The sequence below is a fragment of the Cherax quadricarinatus genome, chromosome 58, assembly GCF_038502225.1.
Source record: "Cherax quadricarinatus isolate ZL_2023a chromosome 58, ASM3850222v1, whole genome shotgun sequence".
NCBI classification, from domain to species: domain Eukaryota; kingdom Metazoa; phylum Arthropoda; class Malacostraca; order Decapoda; family Parastacidae; genus Cherax; species Cherax quadricarinatus.
In genome coordinates this window covers 21786316-21809566 of record NC_091349.1, presented here as the reverse complement: position 1 = coordinate 21809566, position 23251 = coordinate 21786316, and positions in this window count along the sequence as shown.

Sequence of the window (23251 nt, the reverse complement as noted above, 5' to 3'; positions counted from 1 at the left end):
CAGGGGGTAATTTACCCCCAGTTTGGGAACCACTGCTCTATTGTATAGTTAGAATTTGTTGTATACCCTGATACAGTTTTAATTTCCTCAAGTTTTCCATATGTGAGTAGTTGAAATTTTTCTTCATTGAACTTCATATTGTTTTAAGTAGCCCATTTGAAGATTTGGTTGATGTCCACTTGGACTCTTGCGGTGTCTTCGATGGAGGTCACTGTCGTGGCAATTCGGCGTGATCCATAAAGGAAGACACGGAGCTATGGCTTGCATCTCTGTCTATATAAGATATGAGGAAGAGGAATAGGATAGGAACAGAGCTTTTCACCGTAGCTGCATTGGACTTTATTCTGTTTACTATTACTCTTTGTATTCTATTTGTCAGGAAGTTATATTTCCATCTACCAACTTTTCCTGTTATTCCTTTATCACGCATTTTGTGCGCTATTACACAAAGGTAACACATTTCAAAGGCTTTTGCAAAAACTGTGTATACATCTGAATTCACTTTATCCTCTATAGCATCCAGGACCCTGCCATAGTGGTCCAGTAGTTGGGACAGGCAGGAGCGACCTGCTCTAAACCAGTGTTGCCCTGAGTTGTGTAACTGATGGGTATCTAGGTGGTTGGCGACCTTGCTTCTTAGAACCCCTTTCAAAGATTTTTTATGATATGGGATGTTAGTGCTATTAATCTGTAGTTCTTTGCAATTGCTTTACTGCCCCCTTTGTCGAGTGGGGCTGTCTGTTGTTTTTAGTGAGTGTGGGATGACCCCAGTGTCCATGCTCTCTCTCCATAGAATGCTGAAGGCCCGTGATAAGGGCTTCTTGCAGGTCTTGATGAACACGGAGTTCCATGAGCCTGGGCCTAGGGTAGAGTGCATGAGCATGTCATTTATTGCATTTTCAAAGTCTTGTGGTTTTAGGATATTATCCGAGATTTTTGAGTTGACCAAATTTTGGGTCTCGTTCTTAAAGAATTCATTTGGACTGCTCCCCACCTGTACTGGACCTCTCTTTACAATGTTAGATGCATTGTTTCATTGGTCATGTGACTGGCTTTCTGCAACATCTAATGAGCCTGTGCTGTTAGGGGAGGGAGAAAACGTATAAGTGGAGGCGGGTTGGACGGTACCTCATGGCGAGGAAGGTGGGATAGCCCAGTCACATGAGTAACATGTGGTTGACGAGGCCTCACGAGAAGGAAGGGAGGGAAGGAGGTGGTTCACACAAGGTGCGAAGGACGAACCATGGCTTTGTTGCCAACTTTCATGTAGTAGTAGTAGTAGTAGTAGTAGTAGTAGTAGTAGTAGTAGTAGTAGTAGTAGTAACAACAATAATAATAATAATAATAATAATAATAATAATAATAATAATAATAATAATAATAATAATAATAATAATAAATAAATAAATAAAGTTAATTAAAAAATCATTATTTCTACATGACACAACTGATACTAGTAAATATAGCTAACATCAATTGCATACTAACTTTCAGGTACCTACTTTCTGCTGGGTGAAGAAGGGCAGCAGGTATATGGAAACATGTGCAACGTTTCACTCGTGCCGGGAACCATCCCCGGACCCCTCAGTATGTGAGTTGAGAATGTTATGAACCAGACACAAGCACTCACTGTACAGCACTACACTACACTACACTCACTACACAAAATACTAAACGAAGAGCTCAGTATGCTAAGTGTTGACGTTCGGAGGATGTGAAGAGTAGAATAAACATCTTTTCTCTTTCTCCTCCTCCTCCTCATCTTCCTCCTCCTCCCATCCTCTTCGTCTTTCCCTCCTCCCCTTCTTCTTTGTTTTCCTCTTCTTCCACCTCTCTGTTTCATACATTCCATAGATAACATGTAAATCTTCACGCCCTCCTCTCTCCCCTCCTTATCTTCTTTCTCCTCCTCAGGACAGTTCGAGTTCTAGTTCTAATGACCAGAGCTTTTTGGTAAGATGGGGAAGGAAGAAGGATGGGTAAGGATGGAAATATTGGAAAAGGGTTGGAAGGGGGGAGAGGTAGGATATAAAAGGTAAGTGGCCCAACCACTTTGGTGTAATTTAAAAAGTGTATTTGAATTGATAAGATATTCTTTAAGGGGTATAATACTAACCCATCAGAGTCACATAAATATAATAGGTATATAAGTACATGACTCTGAATTGGTTGTAATTATACAAGTTGCAATTGCTTTTTTTTTTTTTTTTTTTTTTTTTTTTTTTTTTTTCGCGATTGCACAACAGATATTTATACGACAAGAAAGGCAATATTTTCTGGCCAGTTTATGAGCCCGTGACAATAGCCTCTTAATGGTGGTGTCCAACAATAGTCAATAGCATAATTTTACATTAGAAAGTTATTTAAGATGTCTCCCTAATTGGGGGCGATGATTTTCAGTTTACATAGAAGGGTTCTGGTGGTATCCAATCTTCTTCATCAGGTAAGTTGCTCAAAATCGTGGGTCGAGGGTAATCATCTTTATGAATAAAACGACGAACCCTCTGTGGGAGAGTCATTCTTTGAGTCCTGTGAGGCGGAGTATTGATGGTGTAATCGGTGGTATTTATCACTTGTATAGGATGTTCTCTATCTGGCATGTATAGTTCTTGCATTGTATAAAGTTGTTTCTTTTTTAGGGTGTCAAGGCGTACATTTATGGCAGTAATATCTTGTTGTGTGTGTAAATCTGCCATTTTAACTCTGTCTCTCCTCCTGGTATCAGTAATAAAGCGAAGAGCTCTATTCTGGACCCTTTGTAACAGTAGCATGTTGGTCTTTGTTGTTAATGACATTGGGACACAAGGGTATTCGAGTATAGGTCTTATTATCATTTTATACAGATGTTTTTTGACATGTTGAGGGGCTTGATTGAATCGAAAGAGTCTGCTAAGACCGGCTTTGGCTGTGTTGATCTTTTTAGTTACATGAGATGTTGAGTGGAGCAGCCTGTCTATTTCATATCCCAGGACAGACTGCACCACTACTCAGCCTCATCCCTCCCCTCCTCCTTCTCCTCCTCAGGACAGACTGCACTACTACTCAGCCTCATCCCTCCCCTCCTCCTTCTCCTCCTCAGGACAGACTGCACCACTACTCAGCCTCATCCCTCCCCTCCTCCTTCTCCTCCTCGGACAGACTGCACTACTACTCAGCCTCATCCCTCCCCTCCTCCTTCTCCTCCTCAGGACAGAATGCACTACTACTCAGCCTCATCCCTCCCCTCCTCCTTCTCCTCCTCAGGACAGACTGCACCACTACTCAGCCTCATCCCTCCCCTCCTCCTTCTCCTCCTCAGGACAGACTGCACCACTACTCAGCCTCATCCCTCCCTTCCTCCTTCTCCTCCTCAGGACAGACTGCACTACTACTCAGCCTCATCCCTCCCCTCCTCCTTCTCCTCCTCAGGACAGACTGCACTACTACTCAGCCTCATCCCTCCCCTCCTCCTTCTCCTCCTCAGGACAGACTGCACCACTACTCAGCCTCATCCCTCCCCTCCTCCTTCTCCTCCTCAGGACAGACTGCACCACTACTCAGCCTCATCCCTCCCCTCCTCCTTCTCCTCCTCAGGACAGACTGCACCACTACTCAGCCTCATCCCTCCCCTCCTCCTTCTCCTCCTCAGGACAGACTGCACTACTACTCAGCCTCATCCCTCCCCTCCTCCTTCTCCTCCTCAGGACAGACTGCACTACTACTCAGCCTCATCCCTCCCCTCCTCCTTCTCCTCCTCAGGACAGACTGCACCACTACTCAGCCTCATCCCTCCCCTCCTCCTTCTCCTCCTCAGGACAGACTGCACTACTACTCAGCCTCATCCCTCCCCTCCTCCTTCTCCTCCTCAGGACAGACTGCACTACTACTCAGCCTCATCCCTCCCCTCCTCCTTCTCCTCCTCAGAACAGACTGCACTACTACTCAGCCTCATCCCTCCCCTCCTCCTTCTCCTCCTCAGGACAGACTGCACTACTACTCAGCCTCATCCCTCCCCTCCTCCTTCTCCTCCTCAGGACAGACTGCACTACTACTCAGCCTCATCCCTCCCCTCCTCCTTCTCCTCCTCAGGACAGACTGCACTACTACTCAGCCTCATCCCTCCCCTCCTCCTTCTCCTCCTCAGGACAGACTGCACTACTACTCAGCCTCATCCCTCCCCTCCTCCTTCTCCTCCTCAGGACAGACTGCACCACTACTCAGCCTCATCCCTCCCCTCCTCCTTCTCCTCCTCAGGACAGACTGCACCACTACTCAGCCTCATCCCTCCCCTCCTCCTTCTCCTCCTCAGGACAGACTGCACCACTACTCAGCCTCATTCCTCCCCTCCTCCTTCTCCTCCTCAGGACAGACTGCACCACTACTCAGCCTCATCCCTCCCCTCCTCCTTCTCCTCCTCAGGACAGACTGCACTACTTCTCAGCCTCATCCCTCCCCTCCTCCTTCTCCTCGGGACAGACTGTACCACTACTCAGCCTCATCCCTCCCCTCCTCCTTCTTCTCCTCAGGACAGACTGCACAACTACTCAGCCTCATCCCTCCCCTCCTTCTCCTCTTCAGGACAGACTGCACCACTACTCAGCCTCATCCCTCCCCTCCTTCTCCTCCTCAGGACAGACTGCACCACTACTCAGCCTCATCCCTCCCCTCCTCCTTCTCCTCCTCAGGACAGACTGCACCACTACTCAGCCTCATCCCTCCCTTCCTCCTTCTCCTCCTCAGGACAGACTGCACTACTACTCAGCCTCATCCCTCCCCTCCTCCTTCTCCTCCTCAGGACAGACTGCACTACTACTCAGCCTCATCCCTCCCCTCCTCCTTCTCCTCCTCAGGACAGACTGCACCACTACTCAGCCTCATCCCTCCCCTCCTCCTTCTCCTCCTCAGGACAGACTGCACCACTACTCAGCCTCATCCCTCCCCTCCTCCTTCTCCTCCTCAGGACAGACTGCACCACTACTCAGCCTCATCCCTCCCCTCCTCCTTCTCCTCCTCAGGACAGACTGCACTACTACTCAGCCTCATCCCTCCCCTCCTCCTTCTCCTCCTCAGGACAGACTGCACTACTACTCAGCCTCATCCCTCCCCTCCTCCTTCTCCTCCTCAGGACAGACTGCACCACTACTCAGCCTCATCCCTCCCCTCCTCCTTCTCCTCCTCAGGACAGACTGCACCACTACTCAGCCTCATCCCTCCCCTCCTCCTTCTCCTCCTCAGGACAGACTGCAGTACTACTCAGCCTCATCCCTCCCCTCCTCCTTCTCCTCCTCAGGACAGACTGCACTACTACTCAGCCTCATCCCTCCCCTCCTCCTTCTCCTCCTCAGGACAGACTGCACCACTACTCAGCCTCATCCCTCCCCTCCTCCTTCTCCTCCTCAGGACAGACTGCACTACTACTCAGCCTCATCCCTCCCCTCCTCCTTCTCCTCCTCAGGACAGACTGCACTACTACTCAGCCTCATCCCTCCCCTCCTCCTTCTCCTCCTCAGGACAGACTGCACTACTACTCAGCCTCATCCCTCCCCTCCTCCTTCTCCTCCTCAGGACAGACTGCACTACTACTCAGCCTCATCCCTCCCCTCCTCCTTCTCCTCCTCAGGACAGACTGCACTACTACTCAGCCTCATCCCTCCCCTCCTCCTTCTCCTCCTCAGGACAGACTGCACTACTACTCAGCCTCATCCCTCCCCTCCTCCTTCTCCTCCTCAGGACAGACTGCACTACTACTCAGCCTCATCCCTCCCCTCCTCCTTCTCCTCCTCAGGACAGACTGCACCACTACTCAGCCTCATCCCTCCCCTCCTCCTTCTCCTCCTCAGGACAGACTGCACCACTACTCAGCCTCATCCCTCCCCTCCTCCTTCTCCTCCTCAGGACAGACTGCACCACTACTCAGCCTCATTCCTCCCCTCCTCCTTCTCCTCCTCAGGACAGACTGCACCACTACTCAGCCTCATCCCTCCCCTCCTCCTTCTCCTCCTCAGGACAGACTGCACTACTTCTCAGCCTCATCCCTCCCCTCCTCCTTCTCCTCGGGACAGACTGTACCACTACTCAGCCTCATCCCTCCCCTCCTCCTTCTTCTCCTCAGGACAGACTGCACCACTACTCAGCCTCATCCCTCCCCTCCTTCTCCTCCTCAGGACAGACTGCACCACTACTCAGCCTCATCCCTCCCCTCCTCCTTCTTCTCCTCAGGACAGACTGCACCACTACTCAGCCTCATCCCTCCCCTCCTTCTCCTCCTCAGGACAGACTGCACTACTACTCAGCCTCATCCCTCCCCTCCTCCTTCTCCTCAGGACAGACTGCACCACTACTCAGCCTCATCCCTCCCCTCCTCCTTCTTCTCCTCAGGACAGACTGCACCACTACTCAGCCTCATCCCTCCCCTCCTTCTCCTCCTCAGGACAGACTGCACTACTACTCAGCCTCATCCCTCCCCTCCTCCTTCTCCTCAGGACAGACTGCACCACTACTCAGCCTCATCCCTCCCCTCCTTCTCCTCCTCAGGACAAACAGTAGTACCACTCAGCCTCATCCCTCCCCTCCTTCTCCTCCTCAGGACAGACAGTAGTACCACTCAGCCTCATCCCTCCCCTCCTCCTTCTCCTCCTCAGGACAAACAGTAGTACCACTCAGCCTCATCCCTCCCCTCTTTCTCCTCCTCAGGACAGACTGCACCACTACTCAGCCTCATCCCTCCCCTCCTTCTCCTCCTCAGGACAGACTGCACTACTACTCAGCCTCATCCCTCCCCTCCTCCTTCTCCTCAGGACAGACTGCACCACTACTCAGCCTCATCCTTCCCCTCCTCCTTCTCCTCAGGACAGACTGCACCACTACTCAGCCTCATCCCTCCCCTCCTCCTCCTCCTCCTCCTCCTCCTCAGGACAGACTGCACCACTACTCAGCCTCATCCCTCCCCTCCTTATCCTCCTCAGGACAGACTGCACTACTACTCAGCCTCATCCCTCCCCTCCTCCTCCTCCTCAGGACAAACAGTAGTACCACTCAGCCTCATCCCTCCCCTCCTCCTCCTCCTCCTCAGGACAAACAGTAGTACTACTCAGCCTCATCCCTCCCCTCCTCCTCCTCCTCCTCAGGACAAACAGTAGTACCACTCAGCCTCATCCCTCCCCTCCTCCTCCTCCTCCTCCTCAGGACAAACAGTAGTACCACTCAGCCTCATCCCTCCCCTCCTTCTCCTCCTCAGGACAAACAGTAGTACCACTCAGCCTCATCCCTCCCCTCCTTCTCCTCCTCAGGACAAACAGTAGTACCACTCAGCCTCATCCCTCCCCTCCTTCTCCTCCTCAGGACAAACAGTAGTACCACTCAGCCTCATCCCTCCCCTCCTTCTCCTCCTCAGGACAAACAGTAGTACCACTCAGCCTCATCCCTCCCCTCCTCCTTCTCCTCCTCAGGACAAACAGTAGTACCACTCAGCCTCATCCCTCCCCTCTTTCTCCTCCTCAGGACAAACAGTAGTACCACTCAGCCTCATCCCTCCCCTCCTCCTTCTCCTCCTCAGGACAAACAGTAGTACCACTCAGCCTCATCCCTCCCCTCCTTCTCCTCCTCAGGACAAACACTAGTACCACTCAGCCTCATCCCTCCCCTCCTCCTTCTCCTCCTCAGGACAAACAGTAGTACCACTCAGCCTCATCCCTCCCCTCCTCCTTCTCCTCCTCAGGACAAACAGTAGTACCACTCAGCCTCATCCCTCCCCTCCTCCTTCTCCTCCTCAGGACAAACAGTAGTACCACTCAGCCTCATCCCTCCCCTCCTCCTTCTCCTCCTCAGGACAAACAGTAGTACCACTCAGCCTCATCCCTCCCCTCCTCCTTCTCCTCCTCAGGACAAACAGTAGTACCACTCAGCCTCATCCCTCCCCTCCTTCTCCTCCTCAGGACAAACAGTAGTACCACTGAGCCTCATCCCTCCCCTCCTCCTTCTCCTCCTCAGGACAAACAGTAGTACCACTCAGCCTCATCCCTCCCCTCCTCCTTCTCCTCCTCAGGACAAACAGTAGTACCACTCAGCCTCATCCCTCCCCTCCTTCTCCTCCTCAGGACAAACAGTAGTACCACTCAGCCTCATCCCTCCCCTCCTTCTCCTACTCAGGACAAACAGTAGTACCACTCAGCCTCATCCCTCCCCTCCTGCTCCTCCTCAGGACAAACAGTAGTACCACTCAGCCTCATCCCTCCCCTCCTTCTCCTCCTCAGGACAGACAGTAGTACCACTCAGCCTCATCCCTCCCCTCCTTCTCCTTCTCAGGACAAACAGTAGTACCACTCAGCCTCATCCCTCCCCTCCTTCTCCTCCTCAGGACAAACAGTAGTACCACTCAGCCTCATCCCTCCCCTCCTCCTTCTCCTCCTCAGGACAAACAGTAGTACCACTCAGCCTCATCCCTCCCCTCCTCCTTCTCCTCCTCAGGACAAACAGTAGTACCACTCAGCCTCATCCCTCCCCTCCTTCTCCTCCTCAGGACAAACAGTAGTACCACTCAGCCTCATCCCTCCCCTCCTTCTCCTCCTCAGGACAAACAGTAGTACCACTCAGCCTCATCCCTCCCCTCCTCCTTCTCCTCCTCAGGACAAACAGTAGTACCACTCAGCCTCATCCCTCCCCTCCTTCTCCTCCTCAGGACAAACAGTAGTACCACTCAGCCTCATCCCTCCCCTCCTTCTCTTCCTCAGGACAAACAGTAGTACCACTCAGCCTCATCCCTCCCCTCCTTCTCCTCCTCAGGACAAACAGTAGTACCACTCAGCCTCATCCCTCCCCTCCTTCTCCTCCTCAGGACAAACAGTAGTACCACTCAGCCTTATCCCTCTGCCATTTAATTTATTTACGCAACACTACATTTAATTTTGTTGAAGAAATGAGTGAAAGTTTACTCACCTGTTCGTCGTTGTAGAGGTCAAGTCATAGCTCCTGGCCCCGTGTTTGTGTGTGAATACTCACCTAATTGTACTCATCTGTTCGTGGTTGCAGGGGTCGAGTCTGCAGGGGATGTAAATAGCGTGCTAAAAATATCTAGCCTAGACAGGACTCGCAGCATTGGCTTTAAGTTGGAAAAATTCAGATTCAGGAAGGATATAGGAAAGCACTGGTTTGGTAATAGAGTTGTGGATGAGTGGAACAAACTCCCGAGTACAGTTATAGAAGCTAAAACGTTGTGTAGTTTTATAGATAGGTTAGATAAATGCATGAGTGGGTGCGGGTGGGTGTGAGTTGGACCTGACTAGTTTGTGCTACTAGGTCAGATGCCGTGCTCCTTCCTTAAGTGAATGTGACCTGACCTGACTAGGTTGGGGCATTGGCTTAAGACGGTAGGAGACTTGGGCCTGTCTCGCATGAGCCAGTAGACCTGCTGCAGTGTTCTTTCTTATGTTCATATGTTTTATCCTACCTCTTTTTAAAGCTATGTATGGATCTTGCCTGTACTCACCTATTTGTGGTTGCAGGGGTCGAGTCCTAGCTCCTGGCCCCGCCTCTTCACCGGTTGCTACTAGACCCTCTCTCTCCCCGCTCCATGAGCTTTATCAAACCTCGTCTTAAAACTGTGTATGGTTCCTGCCTCCACTACGTCATTTTCTAGGCTATTCCACTGCCTTACAACTCTATGACTGAAGAAATACTTCCTACTATCTCTCTGACTCATTTGTGTCTTCAACTTCCAATTGTGGCCTCTTGTTTCTGTGTCCCCTCCCTGGAACATCCTGTCCTTGTCCACCTTGTCTATTCCACGCAGTATTTTATATGTCGTTATCATGTCTCCCCTGACCCTCCTGTCCTCCAGTGTCGTCAGGCCGATTTCCCTTAATCTTTCTTCATAGGACATTCCCCTTAGCTCTGGAACTAACCTTGTTGCAAACCTTTGTACTTTCTCTAGTTTCTTGACGTGCTTTATCAAGTGCGGGTTCCAAACAGGTGCTGCATACTCCAGTATGGGCCTGACATACACGGTGTACAGTGTCTTGAATGATTCCTTACTAAGGTGTCGGAATGCTGTTCTCAGGTTTGCCAGGCGCCCATATGCTGCAGCAGTTATCTGATTGATGTGTGCTTCCGGAGACATGCTCGGTGTTATACTCACCCCAAGATCTTTCTCCTTGAGTGAGGTTTGCAGTCTTTGGCCACCTAGCCTATACTCTGTCTGTGGTCTTCTGTGCCCTTCCCCTATCTTCATGACTTTGCATTTGGCAGGATTAAATTCGAGAAGCCATTTGCTGGACCAGGTGTCCAGTCTGTCCAGGTCTCTTTGAAGTCCTGCCTGGTCCTCATCAGATTTAATTCTCCTCATTAACTTCACATCATCTGCAAACAGGGACACTTCTGAGTCTAACCCTTCCGTCATGTCGTTCACATATACCAAAAATAGCACTGGTCCTAGGACCGACCCCTGTGGGACCCCGCTCGTCACAGGTGCCCACTGTGATACATCATTACGTACCATGACTCGTTGTTGCCTCCCTGTCAGGTATTCTCTGATCCATTGCAGTGCCCTTCCTGTTATATGCGCCTGATGCTCTAGCTTCTGCACTAATCTCTTGTGAGGAACTGTGTCAAAAGCCTTCTTGCAGTCCAAGAAGATGCAATCAACCCACCCCTCTCTCTCTTGTCTTACTTCTGTTATTTTATCATAAAACTCCAGAAGGTTTGTGACACAGGATTTGCCTTCCGTGAATCCGTGCTGGTTGGCATTTATACTCCTGTTCCGTTCCAGGTGCTCCACCACTCTCCTCCTGATAATCTTCTCCATAATTTTGCATACTATACACGTCAATGACACAGGTCTATAGTTTAGTGCCTCTTTTCTGTCTCCTTTTTTGAAAATGGGAACTACATTTGCCGTCTTCCATACCTCAGGTAGTTGCCCAGTTTCCAGGGATGTGTTGAAGATTGTGGTAAGTGGTACGCACAACATATCTGCTCCCTCTCTAAGGACCCATGGAGAGATGTTGTCCGGTCCCATTGCCTTTGAGGTATCGATGTCCCTTAGCAGTTTCTTCACCTCCTCCTCATCTGTATGTATGTCGTCCAACACTTGTTGGTGTATTCCTTGTTGGTGTCCCCATCTGGTCTGTCCCCCCAGAGTCCTTCCTGTCTCTACTGTAAATACTTCCTTAAATCTCATGTTGAGCTCCTCACATACCTCTTGATCGTTTCTTGTGAGTTCTCCACCTTCTTTCCTCAGCCTTATCACCTGGTCCTTGACTGTTGTCTTCCTCCTAATGTGGCTATACAGCAGTTTCGGGTCAGATTTGACTTTCGATGCTATGTCGTTTTCATACTGTCGCTGGGCCTCCCTCCTTATCTGTGCATACTCGTTTCTGGCTCTTCTACTAATCTCCTTGTTTTCCTGGGTCCTATGCCTCCTGTACCTTTTCCATTCTCTGTTGCACTTAGTTTTTGCCTCCCTACACCTTCGGGTAAACCAAGGACTCGTTTTGGTCTTCCTATTATTTCTGTTTCCCTTGGGAACAAAACTTTCCTCTGCCTCCTTGCACTTTGTTGCCACATATTCCATCATCTCGTTTACTGATTTTCCTACCATTTCTCTGTCCCACTGAACCTCCTGCAGGAAGTTTCTCATACCTGTGTAGTCCCCCCTTTTATAGTTTGGCCTGTCCCCTTCAGTTCCTGTTACCTTCTCCACTTGTAACTCTACTATATAGTCAAAACTCAGAACCACATGATCGCTAGCTCCAAGGGGCCTCTCGTAAGTGATGTCCTCGATGTCTGAACTGCTCAGGGTGAACACAAGATCCAGTCTTGCTGGCTCATCCTCCCCTCTCTCTCTGGTTGTGTCCCTGACATGTTGATGCATGAGGTTTTCAAGTACCACATCCAACATCTTGGCTCTCCATGTTTCGGGACCCCCATGTGGCTCCAGGTTTTCCCAGTCGATCTCCCTGTGGTTGAAATCGCCCATTACCAGTAACTTTGCTCTGCTCGAGTGAGCTCTTCTTGCCACCTCAGTAAGTGTGTGTGTGTGTGTGTGTGTGTGTGTGTGTGTGTGTGTGTGTGTGTGTATGTGTGTGTGTGTGTGTGTGTGTGTGTGCGTGTGTGTGTTTTACCATTTTGTCAAAGGCACTTGTCGATAAGACACTTAGCCTGTATATTCACCTATATATTTTCATCTACATGTGGTTGCAGGGGTCAAGTCATAGCTCCTGGCCCTGCCTCTTCACTGGTCGATACTAAGTCACTCTTTCCCTGCTCCATGAGCTTTATCATACCTCTTCTTAAAGCTATATAAGAAACTTGCTTCCACTACTTCACTCTCCAGATTATTCCACTTCCTAACAACTCTAAAGCTAAAGAAATACTTCCTAACATCCCTATGACTCATCTGAGTTTTCAGCTTCCAATCATGGCGCTTTGTTCCTGTGTCCCATCTCCGAAACATTAGAGCTCTGTCCACCTTGTCAATTCCTCTCAGTATTTTACACGTCGTTATCATATCCCCTGTATCCCTCCTATCATCTAGTGTCATCAGGTTGAGTTCCCTTAACCTTTCCTCATAAGACATACCCCTCAATTCCGGGACTGAGCTTGTTGTAAATTTTTGCACTATCTCGAATTTCGTGACGTGTTTGACTAGGTGTGGGTTCCATACTGGTGCTGCATACTCCAGTATAGGCCTGGCGTACAAGGTGTACAATGTCGTGAATGACCCCTTACTCAGATGTTTAAATGCTAATCTCAGGTTTGCCAAGCGCCCATATGCTGCAGCAGTTATTTGATTGATGTGTGCCTCAGGAGACATGCTCGTTATAATGCTTACCCTAAGATCCTATTCTTTAAGTGACGTTTTCAGCCTTTTATCTTCGAACCTGTACTTTGTCTGTGGTCTTCTGTCTCCTTCCCCAATCTTCATGACAATACACTTACTGGGGTTAAACTCCAGGAGCAATTTGTCGGACCAGACTTGTAGTTTGTCCAGATCCCCTTGTAATCTTAACTGACCCTCGCCCGCTTGTAATCTCCTCATCAGTTTCACATCATCAGCGAACAGTGACACTTTTAATCTATTCCTTCCATCATGTCATTCACGTATACAAGAACTGCACAGGACCTAGGACTGACCCTTGTGGAACCCCACTCGACAAATGCGCCCACTCTGACACTTCATCATGTACCAACAGTCGTTGTTTCCTTCCTGTCAGGTATTCCCTGATCCATTGCAGTACTTTCCCTATTATTCCTGCGTGCTTCTCTAATTTTTGCACCAGTCTCTTATGTGGTACTGTGTCAAAAGCCATCTTACAGTCCAAAAAGATGCAATCTACCCATCCCTCTCTCTCATGTCTTGCTTCTGTTACCTTATCGTAGAAGTCAAGTAGATTTGTGACAAGGGATTTCTCATCTGTGAAGCAGTGCTGACTGTCATGTATGAGCCTAATCCTTTCAATGTGTTCCAATATTCTTTTCCTGATAATCTTTTCCATGACTTTACATACTATACAAGTCAGTGACACTGGTCTGCAGTTTAATACTGCCTATCTGTCTCCTTTCTTAAAAATTGGAGCTACATTTGCTGTCTTCCACGCCTCAGGCAATTGAACAGTTTCCAAAGATATTCTAAAGATTGCTGCTAGCAGCACACACAGTTCCTCTGCTCCCTCTCTCAGTATCCATGGAGATATGCTATCTGGGCCCACCACCTTCGAGGTATCTAGTTCACCTAGCAGTTTCTTCACCTCTTCCTTAGTTATGTGTATTGTGTCCAGCACCTGTTGATGCACCCTACTTCCAAGGATTGCTGGAAGCATTCTTGTCTCTATTGTGAATACTTCTCTAAATCTTGTGTTTAGTTCATCACATGCTTCCTGATCACTCTGTGTGAGCTCCCCTCCTTCTTTCCTCAGTCTGATTACCTGGTCCTTGACTGTTGTTTTTCTCCTAATGTGACTGTATAACAACTTTGGTTCAGACTTGGCTTTTGATGCTGTATCGTTCTCGTATTGCATCTGGGCCTTTCTCTTATCCCTGCACATTCGTTTCTGGTTCTTATGCTCAACTCCTTGTTTTCTTGAGTCCTTTGCCTTCCATTCCTTTTCCATGCTCTAGCACACTTGGTTTTGGCCTCTTTACACCTCCAGTTAAACCATGGGCTCACTTTGGTCTTACCATTTTTTTCTGTTACCCTTTGATATGAACTTCTCCTCTGCCTCCCTGCACTTAGTGGCCACTAGTTCCATCATTTCATTTATTGTCTTTCCCTCTACTTCTCTTTTACTGCACTTCATGCAGGAAACTTTTCATGCCAGTGTAGTCCCCTTTTTGGAAGATCAGTTTCTCTTGTTGTTCTTGTGCTGCTGCATTCTCCACTGTTAACTTTACAAGGTATTCAAAACTCAGAACATCATGATCACTATCGCCAAGGGGTCTTTCGTGTGAGATATCCCTTATGTCTGAACTATTCAAGATGAATATGTGATCCAGCCTTGCTGCAACATCCTCTCCTCTCTTTCTGGTTGTATCCCTAACATATTAATGTCTCCAACTTCTTAGCCCTCCATGTTTCTGGTCTCCCATGTGGCTCTAGGTTCTCCCAGTTAATATCTTTATGATGGAAATCCCCCATTATGAGTAATTTCGTCCTATCCATATGAGCCCTCATGGGCACTTCAGCTAGAGTATCCACCATTACCCTATTGTGCTCATCATATTCTTGTCTTATCCTCCTGTTGTTCAGTGGTGGGTTATATGTCACTACTATCATCACTTTTGGACCCTCAGTCTGAAGTGTTCCTACAATGAAGTTGTCTGTTTCCCTTCTGTCAATTTCTCCCATTTCCTCAAAACTTCACTGGGTTTTAAAGAGCAGATCTACACTACCCCCTTCTCTGTTCTCTCTGTCTTCCTAAGGATCTGATATCCAGGTGGAAAGATTGCATCTGTTATCATCCCTGTAAGTTTTGTCACTGTTAGTGCTATGATATCAGGTGATGCATCAATGATTCGTTCTGTGTGTGTGTGTGTGTGTGTGTGTGTGTGTGTGTGTGTGTGTGTGTGTGTGTGTGTGTGTGTGTGTGTGTGTGTGTGTGTGTGTGTGTGTGTGTGTGTGTGTGTGAGTGTGTGTGTGTGTACTCACCTATTTGTACTCACCTATTTGTGGTTGCAGGGGTCGAGTCTTAGCTCCTGGCCCCGCCTCTTCACCGGTTTCTACTGGGCCCTCTCTCTCCCCGCTCCATGAGCTTTATCAAACCTCGTCTTAAAACTGTGTATGGTTCCTGCCTCCACTACGTCATTTTCTAGGCTATTCCACTGCCTTACAACTCTATGACTGAAGAAATACTTCCTAATATCTCTCTGACTCATTTGTGTCTTCAACTTCCAATTGTGGCCTCTTGTTTCTGTGTCCCCTCCCTGGAACATCCTGTCTTTGTCCACCTTGTCTATTCCACGCAGTATTTTATATGTCGTTATCATGTCTCCCCTGACCCTCCTGTCCTCCAGTGTCGTCAGGCCGATTTCCCTTAATCTTTCTTCATAGGACATTCCCCTTAGCTCTGGAACTAACCTTGTCGCAAACCTTTGTACTTTCTCTAGTTTCTTGACGTGCTTTATCAAGTGCGGGTTCCAAACAGGTGCTGCATACTCCAGTATGGGCCTGACATACACCGTGTACAGTGTCTTGAACGATTCCTTACTAAGGTATCGGAATGCTGTTCTCAGGTTTGCCAGGCGCCCATATGCTGCAGCAGTTATCTGGTTGATGTGTGCTTCTGGAGACATGCTCGGTGTTATACTCACCCCAAGATCTTTCTCCTTGAGTGAGGTTTGCGGTCTTTGGCCACCTAGCCTATACTCGGTCTGTGGTCTTCTGTGCCCTTCCCCTATCTTCATGACTTTGCATTTGGCAGGATTAAATTCGAGAAGCCATTTGCTGGACCAGGTGTCCAGTCTGTCCAGGTCTCTTTGAAGTCCTGCCTGGTCCTCATCAGATTTAATTCTCCTCATTAACTTCACATCATCTGCAAACAGGGACACTTCTGAGTCTAACCCTTCCATCATGTCGTTCACATATACCAAAAATAGCACTGGTCCTAGGACCGACCCCTGTGGGACCCCGCTCGTCACAGGTGCCCACTGTGATGCATCATTACGTACCATGACTCGTTGTTGTCTCCCTGTCAGGTATTCTCTGATCCATTGAAGTGCCTTTCCTGTTATATGCGCCTGATGCTCTAGCTTGTGCACTAATCTCTTGTGAGGAACTGTGTCAAAGGCCTTCTTGCAGTCCAAGAAGATGCAATCAACCCACCCCTCTCTCTCGTGTCTTACTTCTGTTATTTTATCATAAAACTCCAGAAGGTTTGTGACACAGGATTTGCCTTCCATGAATCCGAGCTGGTTGGCATTTATACTCTTGTTCCGTTCCAGGTGCTCCACCACTCTCCTCCTGATAATCTTCTCCATAATTTTGCATACTATACACGTCAATGACACAGGTCTATAGTTTAGTGCCTCTTTTCTGTCACCTTTTTTAAAAATGGGAACTACATTTGCCGTCTTCCATACCTCAGGTAGTTGCCCAGTTTCCAGGGACGTGTTGAAGATTGTGGTAAGTGGCACGCACAACATATCTGCTCCCTCTCTAAGGACCCACGGGGAGATGTTGTCCAGTCCCATTGCCTTTGAGGTATCGATGTCCCTTAGCAGTTTCTTCACCTCCTCCTCATCTGTATGTATGTCGTCCAACACTTGTTGGTGTATTCCTTGCTGGTGTCCCCATCTGGTCTGTCCCCCCAGAGTCCTTCCTGACTCTACTGTAAATACTTCCTTAAATCTCGTGTTGAGCTCCTCACATACCTCTTGATCGTTTCTTGTGAGTTCTCCACCTTCTTTCCTCAGCCTTATCACCTGGTCCTTGACTGTTGTCTTCCTCCTAATGTGGCTATACAGCAGTTTCGGGTCAGATTTGACTTTCGATGCTATGTCGTTTTCATACTGTCGCTGGGCCTCCCTCCTTATCTGTGCATACTCGTTTCTGGCTCTTCTACTAATCTCCTTGTTTTCCTGGATCCTATGCCTCCTGTACCTTTTCCATTCTCTGTTGCACTTATTTTTTGCCTTTCTACACCTTCGGGTAAACCAAGGACTCGTTTTGGTCTTCCTATTATTTCTGTTTCCCTTGGGAACAAAACTTTCCTCTGCCTCCTTGCACTTTGTTGCCACATATTCCATCATCTCGTTTACTGATTTTCCTACCATTTCTCTGTCCCACTGAACCTCCTGCAGGAAGTTTCTCATACCTGTGTAGTCCCCCCTTTTATAGTTTGGCCTGACCCCTTCAGTTCCTGTTACCTTCTCCACTTGTAACTCTACTATATAATCAAAACTCAGCACCACATGATCGCTAGCTCCAAGGGGCCTCTCGTAAGTGATGTCCTCAATGTCTGAACTGCTCAGGGTGAACACAAGATCCAGTCTTGCTGGCTCATCCTCTCCTCTCTCTCTGGTTGTGTCCCTGACATGTTGATGCATGAGGTTTTCAAGTACCACATCCATCATCTTGGCTCTCCATGTTTCGGGACCCCCATGTGGCTCCAGGTTTTCCCAGTCGATCTCCCTGTGGTTGAAATCGCCCATTACCAGTAACTTTGCTCTGCTCGAGTGAGCTCTTCTTGCCACCTCAGCCAGTGTGTCCACCATCACCCTGTTGTTTTCTTTGTACTCCTCTCTTGGCCTCCTGCAGTTCTGTGGTGGGTTATACATCACTCCAATGACTACTTTATGTTCTCCAGACTGAATTGTACCTACAATGTAGTCTCTTTCTCCAATCATGTCCATGCCTTCCATTTCCTCAAATCCCCATTGGTGTTTTATGGGTAGTGCAACCCCTCCTCCCCCTCTACTCCTTCTATCTTTCCTCAGGATCTGATATCCCATTGGGAAGATTGTGTCTGTTATTGTCTCAGCGAGTTTTGTTTCTGTGACTGCTATGATGTCTGGGGATTTTTCACTGATTCTTTCGTTCCACTCCTCATGTTTATTCGTTATTCCATCCGCGTTTGTGTACCAAACTTTCAGTTTCTTTTCTATCATTGTGGTCATGCAAGAATATTGGGGTTGGGGCAGCGAGAGCCTTGGTGGGGGCCTATATGGGGCTGTGGTGTAGGTGGGGTTTGTGATGATGGGGGTGGGGTCAGAATGCCCATAAGGGACAGCTGTTGGGGTGAGGTTTGTGATATGGGGTTGGTGGCAGAGGGAACAGTGAGTGGGTTGTAGTATAGGTTGCTCAGTTGCGTTGGGAATGTCGTTGTTGGAGTCTTTTGGTGGGAGATTCTGTGGGGTGTGTTTGCCCTTCCTCCTGTGTCTGGGTCCTGCTCATCTTCGTCATTGCCTCTCGTTCCTCCTTGCGTCTCTGTACCCTCTCTTTCAGTGTAGTCCTTTCGTCTTGTGTTCTATCGCGGTCGAGGTATACTCTCTGGTACCCCTGTTTGTCCCTCAGTCTTGCTTTCTCTTGCAGAATCCTGGTTCGAACTGATTCTTCCTTGAAAATTACTTTGACAGGCCGTATCCTTCCACTCGCAAACCACCCAATTCTCTGAAAATTTGTCACCTGGGTCATATCGCCCTCACCTATTGTTTTCATGATGCCTTCAATCATTTTTTTCTCCTCCTGTTTTATTTCTTCAAAGTTGTCCCCCTTGGCTTCTTGGAGCCCGTACACAAAAACTGACCTCGTCCTTTCCTCTTCCCACTGAGTCTCCATCTGCTTCCTCTGAGGCATTTTATTTCCTTCCATTGACATGTTCTTGCCTTCAGTCCCTGTCATATCTGGAACTTCTATTCTCAGTGAACTGTCTTTCATGACCAGCTGTCCTTTGCTACTGCAGTTGGCTGTTAGAATCTCTGCATATAGCATACCTTCATTGTCTTCGGACCTGTCATTTGATCTTAGTGTGCTCCTCGTCTTTTCCCTGGCCCCACGTGGGTCTGATAAGGCCTTCTCGTACGGCATGTCTCCTTTGTTGCTTACCGTCCCCTTGTCTGCGCCTGATGTCACATCTGAATTGTCATTTGTCTCTCTAATCTGTTTCAGGCTTTGCAGTTTCTCTTCTAAGCACTGTATCCTAGCTTCTGCTGCTAAGACCTGTACTTCCCACTTCCTGCAATCCTCAGCTATCTGCTCCTCCATTTTCTTACCAAGCTCTACTATCTTCCTTCCCCACTCTTCCTCCCTTTTTTGGAGCTCTAACTCCCAGTCTTTCCTCCCTGGTTTTCCATCCTCTAAGGCCACCCATATTTTTTTTTTTTTTTTTACCACAGACAGAAGGCTAGAGGAGGGAGAGGGTGCAAGGGGGAGAGAGAAAGGATAGAAAGAGGGAGAGAGAGGAGAGGGATAGGGTAGAAAGAGGGAGAGAGAGGAGAGAGTATGGGGGTGAGGGATAAGACCAAGGGTGAGAGAGAGAAATGTGAGGGGGGAGAGAAAGGGTAGAGAGAGGGAGTCAGAGACAGAGAAAGGAGGGTGAGGGAAAAGACTATGAGAGAGAGAAATGCGAGGGAGGGGTAGAAATATAGAAAAAGAGAGATTGAGAGAGAAGCCTATAGAGAGAGAGAGAGAGAGAGAGAGAGAGAGAGAGAGAGAGAGAGAGAGAGAGAGAGAGAGAGAGAGAGAGAGAGAGAGAGAGAGAGAGAGTGAGAGAGAGTGAGAGAGAGAGAGGGAGAGAGAGAAAGAAAGATAAATGTGAGGGGGGAGAGAAAGGGTAGAGAGAGGGAGAAAGAGAGGGAAAAGAGAGGGAGAGGGAGAGAGAGAGAGAGAGAGAGAGAGAGAGAGAGAGAGAGAGAGAGAGAGAGAGAGACAGAGACAGAGACAGAGACAGAGACAGAGACAGAGAAAGGAGGGTGAGGGAAAAGGCTATGAGAGAGAGAAATGCGAGGGAGGGGTAGAAATATGGAAAAAGGGAGAAGGAGAGAGAAGCCTATAAATCGACAGGATGGGACCACCTCTACTAGTAGTCAAGAGAAGGCGGACCTCTTTGCTGAACACTTTGCTACCAAAATGCAAGTTCCTGATCCAGCAAGGGACCCTCCTTGGCTAGCTGCAAGAACTGTGTCAAAACTGTCAGTGGTGACAATAAGGCAGGAGGAGGTGCATTTCCTTCTTAAATCACTTGACCAAGAAAAGGCTGTGGGCCCAGACAAGTTGAGCCCAAGATTGTTGAGAAGATGTGCAGACCAGCTAGCAGCACCTCTAACTCGCATCTTTCAGCACTGCCTAGTACAGTGTAAATGGCCCTCTCCATGGAAAGAGGCAAATGTAGTCCCTGTTCACAAAAAGAAGAGCAGAGCAGAAATCAGCAACTACAGACCAGTGTCACTCCTGTCAATCACTGGTAAGATCCTTGAGACAATAATCTCAAGACAAATGACAGATTTTTTTGACTACCACTCACTACTTTGTGATCGTCAATATGGCTTCAGGAAAGGTTACTCTGCTGCTGATCTGTTGTTAAACCTCTCCACTAAGTGGCACCAGTCACTGGATGAATCCAAAGTCAGCTGTGTGGTAGCACTGGACATTGCTGGCGCTTTCGACCGGGTGTGGCACCAGGGCCTCTTAGCAAAACTTCAAGCACTGGGAATTGCAGGCTCTACGCTATGTCTCCTCAGTGATTACCTTCATGGTAGATCTCTAAGTGTAGTCCTCAATGGAACGGAATCAGCAAGGCATCCTATTGGGGCAAGCGTTCCACAAGGAAGTGTGCTGGGTCCACTGTTATGGAATGTCTACTTCAACGACCTTCTTCATCTCATCCCAGAATCACATGCATATGCAGACGACTGTACACTGACATTCACTTATCCAAGAGAAGAAATGCCAGCTGCTCTAAGCTACATCAATCACCAGCTGAGAGCTATATCAGCTTGGGGAAATAGATGGCAAGTAACATTTGCACCTGAAAAAAACGCAAATGATGTTCGTCTCTAGGCACCATGATGGTAATGCTGGCGCAGTAGTAAGGATGAATGGGACGATGTTGGCACCTGGAGAAGAAGTTGATATCCTTGGGGTGAAATTTGACTCCAAACTAACCATGAAGAACCATGTTGTAAATCTTGCAAACAAGGCAGCCAGGAAGCTTACAGCACTTCGCCGTATCTCGCATCTGCTTGACAGTAGGGGTTGCAAGATCCTGTACGAGGCACAAGTACGCTCACACCTTGAGTATGCTCCACTTTCTTGGTTTGCCTGCCCCCCCTCTCATCTGCGACTGCTTGACAGAGTAGAGAACAGAGCAAGACGTCTCATCTCTCGCCTGGACCCATCCTGGATAGATCTGTCATTTCAGCAGAGCCTTCAACATAGGAGGGATGTGGGTGGCCTTACTGTTATGTACAAGGCCAATATTGTCAAAATACCACACTTGGATCCACTTCGAGGACAGCGTGAAACAAGCTTTTATGCCACAAGACGGGCAGAAAGCAGCAACTTCACTCTGGCTGTACCCTTCTCCAGAACATCACTCCATCTGAGATCATACATACCCAGGATGACTCGAGTATGGAACACATTCGTACAGCATAATGATGTCAACGAGATAACGTCAGTTGATCAAATGAAAATGCTGGCCCACAGATGGCTCCAACTTCATCCTGTTCCCTACTTGTATGTCTCATAACAAAAATGCTTTCAAATGAGCTGATGTAGGTAACAGCTCTTAGCTTGCCAATAAAGTTAGGAATCCTTAACCTGTAAATAGCTGTCAATAAAGCTAGGGATCCTTAACCTTGTCAAACCCTGTGTAAAAAAAAAAAAAAAAAAAAAAAAAAAAAAAAAAAAAAAAAAAGAGAGAGAGAGAGAGAGAGAGAGAGAGAGAGGGAGAGAGAGGGAGGGAGAGGGAGGGAGAGGGAGAGGGAGAGAGGGAGGGAGAGAGAGGGAGGGAGAGGGAGATGGAGAGAGGGAGGTAGAGGGAGAGGGAGAGAGGGAGAGAGAGGGAGAGAGAGGGAGAGAGAGGGAGAGAGAGGGGGAGAGAGGGGGAGAGAGAGGGGGAGAGAGGGGGAGAGAGGGGGAGAGAGGGGGAGAGAGAGTGTGAGAGTAGGGGGAAGGGGAGGGAAAAAGGCTATGAGAGAGAGAAACGCGAGGGAGGGGGGGAGAGAAAGATAGGAGGGAGTGAAGGCAAGAGCGGGGGATGGGAAAGGTCTGTGGGGGAGGGAAAGGTGTGTAGGGGGGTGAGGGGACGCGGTCAAATTCCAAGGATCAGCTGTGTGAATGAGTGGGTGTGTGTACTCACCTAGTTGTGGTTTCAGGGGTCGAGACTCAGCTCCTGGCCCCGAGTGTGTATGTGTGTGCGTGCGTGTGTGTGTGAGCACGTCAGTTGTTTATATGTCCCAGAAATACATTTCACCTCTGTGTATCCATAATACTAATAAGATACCATTTACACTGAGAGTAATTATAATAATTATAATACTAGCGTGTGTTAACGAGTCTTTCTTTCACCCAGTTATGTACTACCTTTTATTACATGTGTACCCAATACTTGCTTCTCAGATTGTACTGTCTTTGTGTCCTAAAATATTATCTCTCGAAACTGTTGTCAGGGCTGTAGTCCCATTAGCCCCGACTTAATCCTCCTGCCTATTCCTTGCTCCTACAAATTTTATCTTCCTACTACTGCTAGGTGTTGTGTGTATGATAATCGCTCTGGAGCAGGGTTTAGATAGCGAGCTACCAGTTACCGTAGGGCCGGCTCTACCACTCAAAAACCTCCCGCCAACCACAGTTGTTAGTTTAATATGTTTATTATGCACCCCATACCCATCCTGTGGGTGGTAGTCAAAAGATTACAGAGGTACATAATTGGTCCAGGGACTGGACTCCAAAGTTTTGATAGCTGAGCAAGTTACAGAGGCAACGAACTCACAATTTACAAAGGTAATGAACTCACAATTTACAAAGGTAATGAACTCACAATTTACAAAGGTAATGAACTCACAATTTACAAAGGTAATGAACTCACGCCAACCACAAACAGGTGATTTGTACGTTACTCCTCAGAGGGGACGTCCATCCAGATGCCTGATGTACGATGCTCGCTGTATGATGCTCGCTGTACGATGACTCGTGCACCTCGCCCTTCCACCTCTGACTTCTTCAGCTATTCTTTTCTCGTTGCCCTTTTGAGTCCTCATTTACCACACTTATCACTTGTATACTGCTACTTTTATAATTTACACTTCACTTTTGGTAAGTACACTTCTTATTTGTGATGAC